The 14,025-nt window shown below is 44.2% G+C and overlaps 1 protein-coding gene and 1 non-coding gene across 2 annotated transcripts in view; both read right to left on the bottom strand.

The window, feature by feature from the left end:
- Positions 1-14,025, bottom strand: part of LOC127582894 (ADP-ribosylation factor-like protein 5B) — a 211,450-nt gene that overhangs the window by 40,512 nt on the left and 156,913 nt on the right. The window lies entirely within an intron of this gene.
- Positions 7,635-7,706, bottom strand: trnac-gca (transfer RNA cysteine (anticodon GCA)). The gene has a single exon. It is a non-coding gene; the product is annotated as a tRNA-Cys (tRNA).

Genomic DNA, 14,025 nt, shown 5'->3' on the forward strand with positions numbered 1-14,025 from the left:
TATCTTCCACAAATCACCAACAGCCTGTGCATGTCAATGCTTGAATCAGTAGGGAGTTGCCAGCTCATGGATTTAAAGGATAATGGCAGATAAAGTCAGTTTTACAAGCGTGAAACCTTTCCATAATTTAATTCTGCAGACACCAGCAGCTGTTACGCTTCCAGTTGGCTCATTTCAAAGCATTTTCTACAGTTCACACCCTGACAAGTTCTTGAAGACTTGTTTCACAGGGAGAAAACGTTCAGTGATATTGTGCTTGTCAGCTTGAGAGGCGCTAGAGCGGGGGACTGGGCCACTTTGGCTTAGGTTCTTGGCACAAATTCTTGCCTCAGGCATGTGGATGGAGGGAAACATTTTGCAACTCAAAGAATGGTAGAATTGTTTTGACATGGAAGCCGGGTTATTCAGCTCATCAATCCAAGCTGGTTTCTTGTTGAGCAACCTCATGGGTCCCATTCCCCTGCTCTTTCCCCACAGCCCTGCACATTATTCCCTCTAACCTATTCCCTCTCAAAGGCTCTGATGGATTCTGATATCATATCATAGAGTCAGACCACAGAAGCAGGCCCTTCCACTCACCCTGCTGACCTTCAAGCTCCCATTTGCACCAATCCTACACTAATTCCATTTTTATTCTCCCTACATTCCCATTAACTCTGCCCAGATCCCACCACTCAGCTGAAGACTACAATTTACACGGACCAATTAACTTACCAACCTGCTCGCCTGGGGGAAACCACATGGTCACAAGGAGAACGTGCAAATTCCACGCAGACAGCGCCAGAGATCAGGACCGAACCCAGGTGGCTGAGGCTGTGAGGTCGTGGATCTACCAGCTGCACCACTGTTTCTGCCCTGATGTCCACCATCCTAACACGTAATGATGATGATGATACATCTTTATTGGTCACATGCACATCGAAACACACAGTGAAATGCATCTTTTGCGTAGAGTGTTCTGGGGGCAGCCCGCAAGTGTCGCCACACTTCCGGCGCCAAAATAGCATGCCCACAACTTCCTAACCCGTACGTCTTTGGAATGTGGGAGGAAACCAGAGCACCCTGAGGAAACCCACGCAGATGCAGGGACAACATACAAACTCCTTACAGACAGCGGCGGGAATTGAACCCGGGTCGCTGGCACTGTAATAGCATTATGCTAACCGCTACACTACCGTGCCTACCTACTGAATTCCAGATCATAACTACTCTGTTGTCCTCTTGTGTCTTTTACCCCAAATTTTAAACTTGTGCCCCTAGTCTATATTCTCCCTTTTAATAGGAACAGCTTCCATCTAGTTACCCCCCTAATCCTGTCATGATCTTGTATCAAATCTCCCTCGACCTTCTTTATTCCAAGTAGAACAGCCCCAGCTCCTCTAGACTAATGTTCCAGGTGAACACCCTCATCCCAGGAACCACTCTGGTACAGCACTCTTTCTAGGACATTCACAACTTTCTTAAAGTGGACAGAATTGGATGAAAACTCTAATTGTGGTCTAACCAGTGCTTTCTAGTCTTATGTTGAGTGAGCTGGAGCTTTTCTGTCTGGAGAGAAGGAGGATGAGAGGTGACTTGATAGAGGTGTACAAGATGATGAGAGGCACAGATCAAGTGGACAGTCAGGGACTTTTTCCCAGTGCAACAATGACTAACGTGAGAGGACATAATTTTAAGGTGATTGGAGGAAGATATAAGGGGGATGTCAGAGGTAAGTTTTTTACACAGAGAGTGGTGGGTGTGTGGAACGCACTGCCGGCAGAGGTTGTGGGGCCAGTTATATTAGGGACATATAAGAAACTCTTAGATAGACACATGAATGATAGAAAAATAGGGGGCTATGTGGGAGAGAAGGGTTAGATAGATCTTAGAGCAGGATAAAATGTCGGCACAACATTGTGGGCCGAAGGGCCTGTATTGTGCTGTAGTGTTCTATGTTCTGTGTTCTAGTGCTCATAGAGCCATAGAGTCATAAGGACAGAAACAGGCCCTTCAGCCCAATTCATCCATGCTGACCAATGTGCCTATCTAAGCTAGTCCCATTTGCCTGCACTTGGCCCATGTCCCTCTTTCCTATCCATGCACTTGTTTAAATGTCCTTTAAACATTGGAACTGTACCCCCCTCTACCACTTCCTCTGGCAGCTAATTCCATATACGCATCACCCTCTGTATGGAAAAACTTGCCCTTCGGGTCCCCAATAAATTTTTTCCCTCTCACCTTAACTTGTGCCCTCTAGTTTTAGACTCACCTACCCTGGGGAAAAGACTGTGACCGTCTACTTTATCCATGCCCCTCATGATTTTATAAACCTCTATAATGTCACCCCTCAGCCTTTTATGCTCCAGGAAAAACCGCCACAAACTATCCAGTCTCTCCTTGTAATAATTTCTTCATTTATGAATTCCAGGACTTGGGGCTCCCTCTGAGAAATCATGCCCAGCAAGAGCCCATATTAGAAGCTCCAGTGTGAACAGAATGTTTCAAGCTTTCTGTCTTGCTGCTTGTGGGTGCAGTGAGGTGAAGGGAATGGAGTGAGATTGCCCAGCTAGGAATGTAAAGTCAGAAAATTGTCCACATATATAGAAAAACTGGCAAATCTATAGAAAATTTCTCAAACCTCAAGATATCCCAAAGCACTCTATAGCCAATGAAACACCTTTGAAGTGTAGTCATTGTTGTAAGAACAGAAATATAACAGTTATATTGTGCACAGCAAGGTTCCACAAACAATGGATGTGATGTTGTTTGAAGCATAAATTGGTCAGGACATCTGAAATAATTCTTCTACCCTTCCTTAAAGATGGTAGCATGATGACTTTCCTATTTACCTCTTGTGGAAGAACAACCACAACTTAATATCACTTTGGAAAGTCAACAGTGCAGCATTTTGTTCAAACTCCACCAGAGTGTCAGCCAGGGTTTTGGTGCTTTCATTTCTATTTTGGGACCGATACCAACAACCTTCTGACTCAGAGGCAGGAGTGTTACCCACTGAGCCACAGTACTGATGTATCACCCTCTTACCTGTGCCACCCATCCATCTCAGAAGATTATTAGGGCAGGCACGGTAGTGTAGCAGTTAGCATGACGCTATTACAGCACCAGTGACCCGGGTTCAATTCCCGCTGCTCTCTGTAAGGAGTTTGTTTGTTCTCCCCATGTCTGCATGGGTTTCCTCCGGGTGCTCCGGTTTCCTCCCACATTCCAAAGAAGTACGGGTTAGGAAGTTGTGTGCATGCTTTATTGGCGCCGGAAGCGTGGCGACACTTGCGGGCTGCCCCCAGAACACTGTGCACAAAGATGCATTTCACTGTGTGTTTCGATGTACATGTGACAAATAAAGATATCTTATTATCTCTTCCCACACCCGTGTGACAGTTTCTGTGCCCCTAATGAGCTATTTTGTGAGCTTACACAATTAGTAAATTTTGTGATGAATCGAATCAGATGAGAATAAAAATTAAGAATCAGATAGACCCTCCAAACTCTTTCCACATGAGCCCCAGAATTCAAATAAAGGCCAGCTATTTCACTTCCAATGCAGTTTAAGATGTTTTGGAGGGATAGTAAAAGGCCGGTCTCCATGATGTTCTAAAATGACTCAATGCTTTTTAATTTGTGGTGGGGGTGAGGTGTTTTTAAGTTAACCTTGCTTGGAAAGGATCCTGGGAAAATATAGTACAGCTGAACCTGCTATAAATCAACCCAGCAACCCAAGGAAGCTCCGATTCTACAAGCATTTGTTCAACAAGCCAGTTTCATATTCATAGGGTTATAGAGCCCAGACCACCCCTTTGGCCCACCATATCTGTGCTGACAACTAAGTATCCTTTTAAACTAATCCCATTTACCCGCACTTGGGCCACAGCCCGCTATGCCTTGGTGATTCAAGTACTTGTCCAGATGCTTCCTATATGATGTGGGAGCAGCTGCCTCCACCACCTTGTCAGGCAGTGGGTATTGGGTTGCAACCACGATCGAGGTGAAAGAAAATCTTCCCCAGATCCACTCTAAACCTCTTACACCAAGCTCAAGGACAGCTTCTATCCGGGTGTTATAAGGCCCTTGAACAGACCTCTTGAATGTTAAAAATTAACTCATCTTTCCAATCTCCCTCATCATGGCCCTTGCACCTTACTGTCTGCCTGCACTTCACTTTCTCTGTAACTGTAACACTATACTCTGCATTCTGTTATTGCTTTTCCCTTCTACTACCTCACACAACTTATGTTTGAAATGATCTGAATGGATGGCTTGTAAAAATGAAATTTTTCCACTGTATCTCAGTACACGTGACATTCTCTCTTCTCTCCTCTCCCATCGGGTAGAAGATACAGGAGCCAGAGGGCACGTACCACCAGGCTCAAGGACAGGTTCTATCCCACGGTGATAAGACTGTTGAAACGTTCCCTTATACAATGAGATGAACTCTGAACTCACAATCTACCTTGTTGTGACCTTGCACCTTATTGTCTACCTGCACTGCACTTCCTCCGTAGCTGTAACACTGTACCCTGTATTCTGTTATTGTTTTTAACCTGTACTACCTCAATGCACTCTGTACTAACTCAATGTAACTGCACTGTGTAATGAATTGACCTGTACGATCGGTATGCAAGACAAGTTTTTCACTGTACCTCGATACAAGTGACAATAATAAACCAATACCAATAATGAACCAAAACCACTTTAATCTATGCACTCTAGTCTTAGACACCGCTGCCATGGGGAAAGAAATGTTACTATCTATCTTATTTATGCCTGCCATAATTTTGTAGACCTCTATTAGGTTCTCCCCTCAGCCTCCTCTCTCCAAGGAAAACTAACTCAATATCCAGTCTCTCCTCATAACTGAAACTGTATCCAGGCAATATCCTGGTGATTCTCTCCTCTGCACCCTCTCCAGTGCAATCACATCCTTCCTATAGTTCAGCCAACAGAACTGCGCACAATATTCCAGCTGTAGCCCGACTAATGTTTTAAAAAGATGCACCAAGACCTCCCTATACTTGTAAGTTCTGGCTAATGAAGGCAAGCATCTCATTTGCCTTCTTTACCACACTCTCTACTTGTGTCACCAGCTGATGAAATCTTCTCCTGCTTAATATCCAAAGACTCACAGAGCTGCAGTACATTCAGCTGGAGTTGAAACAGCTTTTAAAAGGACCACTGGTAGTCACTAAAGAGCACATTGTGACAGAAGCAAGGGAATGGACAATGAGCACAATGTCACAGAGTTGGTACGAGGGTAGCACTGCCCGCTCCTGCTCAGCCTTTGAAACTCCAACTGCTGGGAGTGCACCATTTGACACAGTAAACAATCCTCCAAACCAGTCCAGATGAAGGGTCTTGACTCAAACGCCGACTGTTTGTTTCCCTCCACAGATGGTGCCTGACCCATTGAGTTCCTCCAGCAACTCATTTTTTAATCCTCCAGTGCCATAGCATTGAGGGATGTTACCAGTAAAGTTTGGGTCGACTCTCACTGATGTCTGAAACTAAAGTGGAGGCTTTCTGCTAACTGAAAGGTAATGGTGATTATCCACTTCACCGTAGCACTTAATTCATGGGAATCTGAACATCACTGTGAAACTAAAGCTCTTTTGTTCTCAAGTCTTCCGTCGTTACTACAAGGCCCAGTCACAGTGCTTGTTTAGCCAAGTGTTTTTGTTGACTTCAGGTGAGATACAATTAAATAGGAGCAGGAGGAGGCCATTCAGCCCCTCAAGCCTGCCCACCATCGTGGCTTACCTGCCCCAGGCCTCATCTCTTCATTGCCAGTTCTTCATAGCCCTCAATTCCCTGATCTTCCAAAAATATATCTGCCTCCTCTTTAAATACCCCCCAATGATCCACCCTCCACAGCCCTCTGGGGCAGAGAATTTCAGAGATTTCACCTTCTGCAAGAAGTTCCTATGCACCTGTATTGTGGAGGGTCGTGGCTGTCACGTGACAGCACCGCCCACTACCTGGTCGGAAGTCAAACCACTGCCAATCAAGGTTTGGCCCCGTCCCACCCATCAGCGCACACCTGACCATTGGCTCCTGTAAGTACCTTTGTACTTGGCACTGAGCCATTGGCCCCCTATAAATTACCTAGGCTGGACCCCCCAGCCCTCCAGCCCTATAAAGGGTGCCACGTGTGCTCGGCTCCCCCTCTTTGCCATCTTTGAGGGACCACCCTGCTTTACTCCAGGCCGAGTACCATGGAACGACACTGGAGAAATCGTTGGTGAGGTGTGCACTGTTAAAGGGTTGGGAGCATTTTAGTTAGTGTCCCTAGTAGCATAGACCTGTGCCTGCACTGAGTCAAGGGGCGGCGGGTATCGTATTGTTTTTCCCTGATTGTATGTACCTAGTTCATTGTATATGTGTGTGTCTATTTTATCCCCGGTGCCATTTTCCCACGCTCGCTATAAACCGTGCGCGTGTGTGTGTTATTCCCGTTACCATCTTCCCATGCTCGTCTTTTGTAAATAAATCATTTACTGCCAGACTGTGTTCAGAGTCCTTGCTTTTGACACCCATCGAATCTGTTTTCTCACTCACAACAGCACCTCAGATTTAAATGACTGCTCCCACATCTTGTATGTCCCCCATTCAATATCTCTCACTAGTGCAAACATCCCAACATCTACCCTGTCATGCCCCCTCAGGATCTTGTATTTCAATAAGATCACCCATCATTCTTCTAATCTCCATAGAACGTTGATCTAATTTCTTTAACTGCTCGTGGTAGTGTAGCGGTTAGCGTAATGCTTTACAGCACCAGCGACCGGGGTTCAATTCCGGCCGCTGTCTGTAAGGATTTTGTACGTTCTCCCAGTGTCTGCATGGGTTTCCTCCGGGTGCTCTGGTTTCCTCCCACATTCCAAAAGACGTACGGGTTAGGAAGTTGTGGGCATGTTATGTTGGTGCCAGAAGCGTGGTAACACTTGCGGGTTGCCCCCAGAACACTTTACGCAAAAGATGCATTTCACTGTGTGTTTCAATGTACATGTGACTGATAAAGATATCTTGTCTTTTCTTACAGGACAACCCTTTCATCCCAGGAATTAGCCAAGTGAGTCTCTCTTGGACTGCCTCCAATGTCAGTGTATCCTTTGTTAAGTAAGGGAAATAAAACGGTGCACAGTACTCCAGCAATAGTCTTTGTGACACGGCCATGTGAAACGTCCTGATCCAGCTAATGTCATTACATTATATGCAGCCATGGTGGGGAACTTGAATTAGGTCACAGGCCAGCAATGATCTTATGAATGGCAGTACCAGCTGGAGAGATTGAAGAGCCTGCTTCTGCTCCTATGTGTTAAAAAACAAAGAAGGAAGACAAGAGTTTTATTTCATGAATTATATAGTCTCTGCGGGTGGTCTGTCTCCATAATGATGTGTGGGTAAGCAACACATGAGCCCAGTTGTCTTGGGAAGGTACTTAGAGAGCAGTGCTGAGGATTGCCTGCCTAGCAGATTGGATTAAATTACACGAAACATAAAGATCTCACTGAGCACATTGAAATGCTCGCTTAGCCATACTCTCTAACACTGTGGGCTTGAAAGCTTTTTTTTAAAACCAAATGTCATAAACTGGGAAAGAGAAATAATTGGAATCATGCATGTAAAAGCACAGAAAGAGGGGACACCTGGATTTGAACCAGGGACATCTTGATCTGCAGTCAAATGCTCTACCGCTGAGCTATACCCCCACACTTATGAGGAAAATCATTGCAGATTCAATAAAACTTGGATAATCTGGCACTTTCAAGACTGTGATGATACTAGACTGACAGATTTTCTAGACCATTGGATGTTGGTATTGGTATTGGTTTATTATTGTCACGTACTGAGGTTCACTGAAAAACGTGTCTTGCATACTGTTTTATACAGATCAATTCATTACACAGTGCATTGCAGTAATACAGAGTGCATTGAGGTAGTACAGGGTAAAAACAATAACAATACAGAATAAAGTGTCACAGCTACAGGGAAGTGTATTGCAGGTAGACAATAAGGTGCAAGGTCAAATAATAGATTGAGGTCAAGAGTCCATCTCATTGTATAAGGGAACCATTCAATAGTCTTATCACAGTGGGGTAGAAGCTGTCCTTAAGTCTGGTGGTATGTGCCCTCAGGCTCCTGTATCTTCTGCCTGATGGGAGAGGAGAGAACAGAGAAAGTACCTCTCCCTGCAAGTGGATCCTCGACTTCCTTATCAGGAGACCACAGTCAGTGCAGATCAGTGGTAACATCTCCTCTTTTGCACTATTTACTTATTTTTGTAACTTATAGTAATTTTTATGTCTTTACATTTTGCACTGTACTGCTGTCACAAAACAACACATTTCACGACCTATGCCAGTGATAATAAACCTGATTCTGATTCTGTGCAGTTACAGAGCAGTAGTGAAATAGAGAATTAAAATAGCAAAAGCAAAATGCTGAACAAAGTTGAAAAAAAATGCTCAGAAAACAGAGCAGGTCAGACAGCATCTTCTGGCGTGATCCTGAACTTCTGCATGGTTGTCATTTTAATTAAGGTGGAGACAAAAGAGACCGCAGATGCTAGAAATCTGGAGCAACGCACAATGCTGGAGGAACTCCGCAGGTCAGGCTGCATCCATGGAGGGAAATGAACAGTCAACGTTTCAGGTCGAGACCCTTCATCTGGACTGGAAAGGAAGAGGGGAGATTTACTCTGTACTGACACTTTACTCTGCACTCTGTTATTGTTTTTACCCTGTACTACCTCAGTACACTCTGTACTAACTCAATGTATGTGCACTGTGTAATGAATTGATCTGTACGTACGGTATGCAAGACGAGTTTTTCATTGTACCTCGGTACAAGTGACAATAGTAAACCAATACCAGAACTAAAAAAACATGGAGGGGGGTGGGGGAAACGCGGTGGAGCAAGAGCTGGCAGCTGATTGGTGGATCCAGGTGAGGGGAAGTAATAGGTAGGTGAGGGAGGGGGGAGAGTGGGAATGGCGGCAGAAGCTGGGAGGTGACAGGTAGAAGTGACAAAGGGCCAAAGAAGATGGAATCTGATGGGAGAGGACCAGGGAATAAAGTCATTTTAATTTGTCATTTTAATTAGTAATGGACAACAGAAACTTTATTGGTAACCTCCCTCCATCCACATGGTAGTGGATGCTGGGGTTAACTAATCTGATGATAGGTTATTGATCCAAAACATTAACTGTTTCTCTCCCCACAGATGCTGTCTGACCTGCTGAGTATTTGTCGCATTTTCTGTTTGGTTTCACATTTCCAGCCTCTGCAGTATTTTGCTTTTGCCATTTTAATTGGATGTTCCATTCCTACTCTGCTCCCTGTAACTTTGGCCTCCTCGGCTTTTCCAATAAAACACAATGGAGCTTTCACTAGCAGCACCTCATCTTTCACACACAGCCTTCTGGACTCACCCACGAGCTCAAATAATTTCAGATCTAAACCACTGCTTCCGTTTTTATGAACAGCAGCTGTTGGTGAAAGGCCTTGCCATTTCTATTTACACTTCCCCTGTGCCTATCATTTCTTGTCTCATTATCATTCCACATGTCTCATCACCATCACTCGGTTGTTCATTCTCTGCTTTTCACAGATCTTCCCTCCGTCCTGTCCTCTCCTCCCCATTTTCTCTACATCATCAATTTAAATCTGTTGCCAATTGCCATGAAAGTTGCTCATCCTGAAATGTTAACCATATCCCTCTCTAAGTATTCCAGTATTTTCTGTTTTTATTGCAATAATTAATGATTTATAATGAACATAATTTGCTTTATAATCTCCCTAATCCTGTTTTATTGCATTCACTTATCGTAATCAGCACAGCGAACACACTGCATGCTTTATCTTTTCAGTGATCTGCTCCATATTCCACACATTTTATGCTTTTCAGTTTCCCTATTTTTGCAACTTACCTATTTTATTTTGATCCAATTCTGATGAAAGATTATTAGCCAGAAACGTTAACTCTGTTTCTCTTCTCAACAGATGCTGCCTGACCTGAGTATTTGCAGCAAATTATATTTTTCCTTCATTGTACTTTGATATTCAGTGTAGTGTGCGGAAAGGCAGTGGTGTCAACTCCAGTTCTGTCAGTCTTCATGATGTGGCAGATAAATTAGCAATGGCATTGGTAATGTGGTTCCAACTGTGCTTTACTTGTTAGTAGTTAAAGATTGTTATAGCATGTACAAATGAAATAATGTAACTCATCGTAAACCAAAGCCAATAGTTCTTTAATTCTGGCACATTTATGATTTCTATTTTCCCACAGTTGATATCCTAGAGGGGTTACAGCTTGGAATGAGGCAATTTGGACCATCGAATCCAATGCTGGCTCTACTCAGCAGCTACCCAATTAGTTCCAACCCCTGACCTTCACCAGAAGTAGCTCCTAAGCTCTGGAATTTCTTCCCTAAATCCTTCTATCGTTACATGTCTTCTTCCTTTCTAATATATTCATAGAATCACAGAATGGTTACGGCAGGGAAGGAGGCCAGTCTGCCCATCAAGTATGTACCAGCTCTTTATAAAGGCAAACCAACCAGTCTCATTCCCCTGCTGTTTCCCTAGAGCCCTGTACAAGTCCTTCTTTTCTGTTATTTATGTCGTTCCCTTTTGAAAACTCCAACTGAGTCTGCACATTCCTAGCCTTAGTCACCTGCTATGTTAAAACTTCTTTCCTCATATCACTTTTAGCTCTTTTGCCACTCACCTTCGTTCTGTGTTCTCTAATTCTTCACCTTTCCACCAATGGGGACATTTTCTTTGTATATGTTCTGTCTGCATTCTTCATGGTTCTAAGTACCCAACAGACCTCCTCATAACTTTTGTGTTCCAAGACAGCAGGACAGATACATGGACTGGAAAGGTTTAGAACGTTATGGGCCAAACGCTGGCAAATGGGACTAGCTTGGATGGGGCATCTTGGTCGGCACTCTGTACTAACTCCTCAATGCACTCTGTACTAACTCAATTTAACTGCATTGTGTTATGAATTGATCTGTACGATCGGTATGCAAGACAAGTTTTTCACTGTACCTCGGTACAAGTGACAATAATAAACCAATACCAATACCATGGACATTTTGGGCCGAAGGGCCTGTTTCCATGCTGTCTTATTCTATGAAATCTATGAACAACCATTGTTTCTCCAGTTCATCCATGTAACTAAAATCCCCTCTCCCTGGAATCATTTTGGTAAATCTCTTCTGCTCTCTTTCCAAAGTGCTTACATCTTTCCTGAAGTGTGGTGCCTAGTCTGGACAAAATTCTCCAGGAGTAGCCAAACCAGTGCTTAATAAGGATTTACCACAAACCTTATTGCTCTTGTATTCAATGTCTCTATTTATAAAACCCAATATCCTAAAGGGCTTTTTAATTTCTTTCTCAACCTGCCCTGCCACTTTCAATAAACTGCATATACACTGATTTATTTATATATTGTAGATGGTGGGGAGAACTGTATCTCTGCCAGTTCCATCATGGGTACAGCTCTCCCCACCATCGAGGACATCGACAAGAGGTGACGTCTCAGGAAGGCGACTCCATCATCAGGGATCCACACCATCCAGGCCATGCCCTCTTCTCCATGCTACCATCAGGCTGGAGGCACAGGAGCCTGAAGACCCACACCTCAAGGTTCAACAACTGCTTCTTCCCTAATGCCATCAGGTTCTTGAACCCACCTGAAAAACCCTAACATACCTTGGACAATATTTCTTTTACTCTCTGTCAACTTGCACCAGTGTCATTATGTTTATTTTGTTATTTTTGTCCACGCGCAAGTTATGTTTATGTTAATTTGAATTTATGTTAACTTATGGTTGTCATGTTTGCGATGCACTGTGCTGCAAAAAGCTCATCTTCATGGTATTTATACCCAGTGAATGTATGCCTATGACAACAAACTTGAACTTATATCTCTGCCACTGAGCCCCATTTAGAATTGTTCCCTTTGGTTTCAATACCTCTTCTCATTCTTCCTAACAAAATGCAAAACTTCCTACGTCTCAGTATTAAATTCCATCTGCCACCAGCTTGCCCATATCCCCTTGAGATCTATTACTCTTCTCCTCACAGTCTACTACATGTCCGGCTTTACATCTACCTCTATGGTAAGGCTTGCGCTGAAGTGTTCTTATGTGACAGTGTTTATTAACACTCTTGTGAAGAAGCTTGAACTGTTTTATAAATATGTATAAATGCACAGTGTTATATATAAGATATCTTTATTAGTCACACGTACATTGAAACACACAGTGAAATGTATCTTTGTGTCGAATGTTCTGGGGACAGCCCGCAAGTGTCGCCACGCTTCCGACACCAACATAGCATGCCCACAATTTCCTAACCTGTACATCTTTGGAATGTGGGAGGATACCAGAGCACCCAGAGGAAACCCACACAGTCACGGGGAGAATGTACAAACTCCTTACAGACAGCGGTCGGAATTGAACCCGGGTCGCTGGCGCTGTAATGTTGTTGTTGGGAGTGACCAATTCAGGCAAACCTGCTGTGTATGCAGAGGCATGCCCAAGATGTAGGGGCAGGGGAGGAGGGAGATGGTAAGCAAGGGCACACAATAATTAACAAAAAGAAACATATATAAAAAGTGAATAAAACATGAAATTATGGACAAATATATGAACAGTGTGGCTACAACAACAGGCCAGAGACTGGGTGTCCTGTACCTAGTGATTAACTCCCTGACACCCCAGAGCCTTTCCCCCATCCACAAGGGACTAGCCAGGAATACTGTCCACTTGCCCGGATGAATGCAGCGCCAACAATTCTCAAGAAGTTCAAAACTAATGGAGGACCAAGCTGACCAGTTGACTGGCTCCTCATCTACCACCCTAAACATTCATTCCTTCCAACAATGGTGCACAGTGGCCACAGTATGTAGCATCTACAAAATGCACTGTCAATACTCACCTAGGTTGCTCTAGCAGCACCTCCGAAACCCGTAACCCCTGTCATTTTGGAAAACAAGGGCAGCAGGTGCATGCGAACACCACCACTGTAGAATCTCCTCCAATTTGCACACTAGTCTGATTTGGAAACATATCGCCATTATTTCATAGCTGCAGGGTCGAAATCCTGGACCTCCCTCCCCAGTACTGTGGGAGCACCATCAGCAGAAAGACCACAGAAGTTCAAGAAGGCAGCTCACCACCACCTTCTCAAGGGCAATTAGGGATGGGCACACATACCACTGCAAAAGCCGACAAATTTGAAGTTCTGCCCATCTCCAAGGATTCAACTCAAAGAAACTGTAGCAAAAAAAGACAGATTCTTTTACCACCTAATGAAGAATTCTTGAAGTGCCATTGTGACATAATAGCAAAATAACCGTTATGTGCACAGCACCGTCAGTATAGTGACACTACACCAAGCTGCTTCAAATGACTGCCGCCAAAACAAAACACGTCACAGAGGAGACGTTAGAACAGTTGACCAGAAACGTGGGGTCACAGGGGTAGACTTTAAGAGCGAGCAAGAGAGGCTCAGGGAGGAAATTCCAAGTTAAAGGTCGAGAGATCTGAAGGCAAGGCCTCCAGTTGTGGTGTGATTGAAGTCAGAATTTTCCTCAGAAATGCTTCCATTTCCTTTCTATTTGTTCATTGATTTGGATCTGGGCGTCACTGGCAAGGTCAGCCTTTATTTGCCTTCCTTATTGCCTTTGAGGAGGTGGTGCGGAGTTATCTTCTTGAACAGCTGTTGTGCATCCAGTGAAGGTGCTCCTGCAGTGCTGTTGGGAGGGAGTTCCAGGATTTACACCCAGGAATGGTGTGCACCTTCTAGGCACTGGTGCTGGTGTTCCCATGTGCCTGCTGACCTTGTCCTTTTCGGTGGTGGAGATCACAAGTTTGGGAAATGGTGTTGGAGCAGCTGAAGCAAATAACTTCAATGCATCTTGTAGATGGTACACATTGCAGCAAACGGTGGTGGATGGAGCAAGTGCTTACAATATCTTCGGCAGAAGTGTGGTCAGAAATCCTATTAAGGAAGG

The sequence above is a fragment of the Pristis pectinata genome, chromosome 25 (genome assembly GCF_009764475.1).
Source record: "Pristis pectinata isolate sPriPec2 chromosome 25, sPriPec2.1.pri, whole genome shotgun sequence".
Classification (NCBI taxonomy): Eukaryota; Metazoa; Chordata; class Chondrichthyes; order Rhinopristiformes; family Pristidae; genus Pristis; species Pristis pectinata.